Here is a 6,343-nt window from a genome sequence, read left to right as displayed (position 1 = left end):
CAAGAGTCAGACAGAACATCTCATTTTCGTTAGACTGATGAGCATGGCCACAAGCCACTTATCCTACCTCTCCCATGAGTATAGCTGATAACAGGGTATGCCACTCTACCATTAACAAAAATGGTCATTCTGCAATCAGCAGGACAAACTTTATCCATTAAACTCACTGTTTGGTAATTAGTGTCATTGGTTAATTGGCAGCTCAACCCATCATTGATCAAAGGGAAAACATTTAATACTTCCTGCCTCTCTAATTACACATTGGCTACACCCTAATGGTTTTCCAGACATAAGAAATTAGGCAAAAAATTGCTTAAAATGAAAATAAGAGACTTTCTTCGTCAGGCTTTCTGGCCCATTTCTTAGTAAACCTTAGCAATGCTCAAAGTCTACAGTAAGCCAACTGCAGATTGTTTTGTCATTTTGATACCTTTTCTCTCTATATAGATCTACTATCATGTTTATATTCTGTCAGCTACTGACTGCACCCATTGAGGCTATGTTGAGAAAACTCTCCACTCATTTCACATGTCAGAAGTTCTGTTTGAAGGAGCGATGTTCAGAAATTCTGCAGGACGATGGTTGTCAAACACTAAATTCCATGAGCATGGGTGGATCCGAGTGAAGTTGCAGCATTACAGCTCTCCATTTCCTTTTGAAGTATGGTACACAAACATAAGCTGCAAACCTACCTTTCTTAGAGGAGAAAACCTTTTCTCTCTCTAAACTTTTGGACCAAGCATTTGTGTATCCCTAACTTTTGGGCTGCACACAGTTTGGAAAACAAGAAAGGAGAGAACCCAGATAGGATTCTGGAATGTTGGGAATGGCAGGACATTCCATACTGAGTATAGGGGTGCTAGAGCTTTTGACATTTTCATGTTGATAAAAGATGTCTTGATTTTCAGACTTGCTTTGAATGGTCTTTCTCATTGAGTGGTCAAGTACTCTACCACTATCTGAACAACTGCCACTTACACAACGTTGACCTAAGGCCCACTTTACATTACGCTTTTCGCGTTAGCGGGACTGGCGTTAGCGGGACTGCGTTAGCGGGAGCCCCGTGTAAAGAGAGTTCCCGTTAACGTAGTCCCGCTATCGTCAAATTTTCTCCCGTCCACTCCGAAGCGTACGGCCGTAGGCTCAGCGGGAGTCCCCGTCAACGCCAAACTGCGTATAAAGCGAACACGTCGGGCTCGCGTTAGCGGGAGTCAGGGTTTAGACGTTTAGCATAAAGCGCGCGCTTATTAGCATATGGCGCGAAAAAATGGTGGGTACAGAAACTCAGATTTGCAAAACATTGGAGGAAAATTGCCAGCAGCGATCATGTTCATAACGCTGGGTAAGAATACAGTGATAAGAAAACAGTCTCCCGATAGTTACTTTTTTATATACTAGTAGAATGAATGTCAACCCAAAAATCAACCCGAACTACGCAGAAAAAATAGTTTTCACGGCCTGCCTTTTCCGTAATGGCCACCTACGCAGGCTCTTACGTCAATCGGGTCTGCAGTCAACCTTCAAAGCAGGCGGGATGTCAGCGAAAAATAGTCTCATTCTCACATTTTTGGACGACCTACTTTTGCACAATTTTCGTGGAAGACCTGTAAAAAAATATACAAGTTCGATTCCGAATATTTCCTCCTGCAATACATCGTTACGTTGTACCGAAACCAGAAGCCGCTATCTCTGCAAATTTTGTATGAAGTAATCCCATTACGCGTCTCCGATTGGCCGTTGCTATGACAGTGGTGGCCGTTGCTATGACATTGGTGGGGAAATTCCCGCCACATGAACTGCTGGCAGCTTGAGTTTTTACGTACGAGGTAGTTATTATACCTGCAGGAATTGTGCGTATATTCACGGTTATTTCAGTACGTAGCCATAATTTAGCAGGTCATCACTGAAAGAAAGGGATCTTCTATCAAACAGTTCGCTTTGAAAGGGTTTTTAAGTGCTTTTTTATCGAAAATTTTGTGGTCGAAGTTACCGGAAGTGTCAGCGAAACAACAACGTAGTCAGGGACTTGTATTTCTCATGCAAGTCACGTATTTGAATTTTCAATCACTTGGTAGCGGTATGCAAACAAAAAATTAGCATTTGTTCAATATAACAACGTGCAGCTAAAAAGAACTGCGATCTTTACGGGTAGACTTTCACCAAGATTTTACATTCCACCGCGCGCCGCGGGTGTCCTGTCAGATTTCCGGGCGGTGTGTCTAAAGAGGTGCCGATAGCGGCGTCCCGATAACGGGAAATTTACCGCTAACGCGAAAAGCGTAATGTAAAGTGGGCCTTAGTCCGTAAAATGAATATAACACACTTTTCCTGCCCCCAAAATTAAGCTCAACTGTCAACATCATCAAATTTAAAATTAAAAATTATTAAATTAAAGTAAAAATTAGGAAATTCCATGATTTTTGGTGAAATATGTTGCCTTTATGCACCAAAGTTAACAGATATGGCTGCTAGACTTTACTCCAAACTTCTCATCTCGGTACACTGGGTCTTTCCCTTTGTCTGGGAAATACTTGGAATGATTGGTACCTGCAGAATTGGGCCAGAGGATGTGGAACACAAACAGTGAGTCACAGAATTGTACACTACAAGTCAGGACAGCACATAGCAGAGGTGGCAAACAAACTACAGGCAGGAAACAGTCCGAAACAAAAGTGCCGCAATTAGAACGCCGGTAAGCCAGAACGCAAACAGAGATTGCTGGACCGATGTGGGGATCCTTGTCGCCACATTTTCTTGGGTTTGTCAAAGAAGTGGGTTCTTAACCTTTAAAAATATCAGGTCTATTTTGGGACAGGTAAACGTACTCAACTTAAGAGTGACAGTCCAGTGCATAAACATAGGATTGTATTTCTACTCATGCAACACTAAATCAGGAATTGTACAATGCCATCACACTCAAGAAAAGCAGTTCTGTCTTAACATAAAAGATATTTGTTGAACTTATATAGATAGATTATATAGATTTGTTGAACGTTTATAGAATTTCATCCCATCAGTGCTGATTGAAATGCTCCTTGTGTTACCCACTCTGTTGTCCCAGTCACTAAGCCGTTATTCAAGTGCTACAACCTTGACTTTGAGGGCCTGTAGGACACAGGGACACCCTTGTACGCTATCTCATAATGTGACAGGTACAGATTTTACAGTAACCTCGGGACTATCTGACTACTCTTGGGCAAATGCTACCTTGATGGCTGTTGTACAAAACATGATTCTTTCCTCTTTCGAAAGACTCTTCATCTGCCTCTGGTCAAGAACACATCCTTGTAACGAAGTCAAACAATTGCGATGTACAATGACACTTAAAGGTCAGCATAAGGCTAACTCTTTCCAAATATAAATAAACTGACGTCATATAGTACATGATACAAACCTTGGACCTCGTCTGTGTTTACATATACAGTACACACATAATATGGCACCAATGACAAAGGCCAGGAAAACCTATCGAAAAGTCTGATGCGTTTTCCGGACTTAACTTTCGAACAGAAAGTTGGTGACACTATGTCTAGACTGGACTCCCAAGGTGCATGTATGCTTGATGCTGAAAGCTTTTATGAGCAGCTAAGGTAGACAGTATCTCCATCTAAACTTTACTTTCCGCATTTTGATTTCACCTTGGTAGCAATACTCAAAGTCATCTCGGCAAAAGCATATAGATGAAATATTAGCCCAAAGAAATGTAAAAGTTTTAAATAATAAATGCACTTCTTCCAGAAGAAAGACTGCAGGCACCATGGTGTGTAGATAATCATCGGAGCCATTTTTCCAACTGTCTATGGAAGTTACCGTTCTCTGATAATTTGAACCCCGCCAAGAGTCTGCCTGGAGGCTCCAGCTATTGAACTGTCTGAACTAGGCCTGGGAGAAATATATAAGACTGCTTATCAAAGGAAAACACACTTGTTGCTGATATGAAATGGGAAGGAAATGAAATGTTTAATACAACAATGTCCTATTTACTGCGACCCCGAATTCAGCCCCCAAGCTTGAATGACACTAAGGTATTTCATCCATATGCTCAAGTTAAGTACCAAAGAAACTAATCATAACCTCAGTTTATATATATATGAGACCAACTCAGCAATTTTTCACTTCTCAGGAATTCATGGTAAAAGAAACAACTCCTTGACCTAGACCTGAATTTGTTGTATTTGTCTATCTAGATCTTTTCTACCTTTCATTGGTGGATGACCCCAGTACCCTCTGGACTGTAGCCAATGTCTCATACAAAGTACCGCCCTTTTACATGCCAACATCTCTACAACCAGTCATAGACCTTTGCTTTAAGCTAACAGAAACATAGTCAAAGTAAGAACTTGCACATAACACAGACTTTCTTCCGAGGAATTCTTCAATCAATGCTATACTGTAGCATAATAGTAAGTTACAAAACAGAACTTGGAACAGAACTTCAATAGCTTACATGACGTAGAAGTTACTAAAATGCACAAATTCAACAAGGCATTTAGTTACAGTAACACTGTCCCCATCACAACTTCTTGTGCAACTGAAAAGTTTCAAATTACTCTTCGGACCACCCTTAAATTCCAAAATGTCTGCCCTACCAATATTCGTGTCCACTTGAACTCTGTCTACGTTCTCTGACCCAGACAAGAATGCTAACCATATCTTCAATCTACAACAAGGCTTGGTTGTCGTGTGAAATATTACATCTACTTCTTACCACAAATAAGGCCCTATTTTGATGGTCCAGATTCAAACTAAGCGGTGCCCTTTCATGGTGATGTTACCAAAACAAACAAACCATCCCTGTGACTCTGGGTTAGAGAATAACCCGGACCTTTGAGGTCTTTCTAAATTGACAGATATATTTTCCTACTGTTATCACAATCAATGACATTCAGGCTCATCTATTACCTTTCTTACAAAATTTTTAGATATAGCAATCTGGTAAGATGCTAACTGCATCCTGTCATTGATCCAGTATCAAATTTGAACTGTTTTCCTTTGTGAAGATAAATAGAATCAAAATAAACCAGTTTTCTGTTTACTCAATTTATCTCAGCAGTATCATACACCATATATAAAAACGAGTGTCAGTCCTTCACTTTAAAGAATTAGAGCAAAATTTTCAGACATTGAAATGAAATTCGGCAGCAATTCAATTTCTACTACAACAATAATTCAGACAATAACAGTTCCGAAATCTCAGATGCTATCATTGTTTGTTTTCTGTGAGCCATACTGCAGTGTTAGCATTTGCATGGCTGCCTCCCTACAGGACAACACCTGTGCTAGCTCTCAAATTATGACAGGCATTCCTTACACAAGCCTCCCTGTTTGCATTGCTGTGTTTACTGAGAAATCAAGTGTCATAACAAGCCTTCAATCTGCCTTGAAAAGCTGACATCTCCATTCCATTGGAAACTCGCATTCCTTCCACTGTAAAGCTCAGTAAATATCTAAAAATTGCTTAACTTATTTATCACACGTATCTTGACATTTTAGTATGTTTCAGAATGGACTACCCGACAAGAAGTAGTGATAAAAGTATAACATAAAGCCATGTCCTGAAGTGAAAATCAATGTTCTAGCTTAGGTCTAATCCTTGTGTATGAAACATCATCAAAATTTATACAGCGACTATTGCACCAAAAGGGATTCAATACGTTTGGGTTCAAACAGCCTCTGTTTATGCCTCCCTGGTTGGTGGTGATACATCCTACAATTTCCAAAGGTGTACAGCTGTGTGTGTCTGGGGATGCTTCACAGTCTTTTCTGATCCTAACTCTATGCCATGGAGCCCCAACACATCCATCAAGTATTTAAGGAATATTGCTCTATCACCAGACCAAACTTCAAGAGAGCTGCCATATTTAGAAAGAAAGTTTTTATGTGTAAACTTAGCTCACAAAATACCTATAAACCCTTCATTGAATGCCTGGATTGTGATAGCCATTTCTAACAGGATGCAATTACTGAAGAAGATAGGAATGATAACACATAAATTTACATACGGCATATCCCAAATATTACAAGCCATAAATCACCTAGAACCCCATGCATTACCATGGAACATTTAATATACCAAGTTGTCCCTAGGAGCTACTGTATAATTGCTTCCCTACCACTGTTGATAACTAAAATATAGCCAGTTGTAGTATCTTCTTCTTTCCATTCCCCCAATAGATTATGATACCAGTATTCTGTGCACGTCAGTTACTGATCCAGCAGTACATCTTTTCCACATTTCCCTTGCAATCATGTCTTTGAAGTGACGAATCAACAGTCCTTAATCATACAACAGAACCAATCATAGTTCATACCTCATCATCTCAGAAATCAATCACCTATGGAT

Source organism: Branchiostoma floridae, chromosome 5 (genome assembly GCF_000003815.2).
Source record: "Branchiostoma floridae strain S238N-H82 chromosome 5, Bfl_VNyyK, whole genome shotgun sequence".
Lineage (NCBI taxonomy): Eukaryota > Metazoa > Chordata > Leptocardii > Amphioxiformes > Branchiostomatidae > Branchiostoma > Branchiostoma floridae.
Note: the sequence above shows the minus strand (reverse complement) of the source record.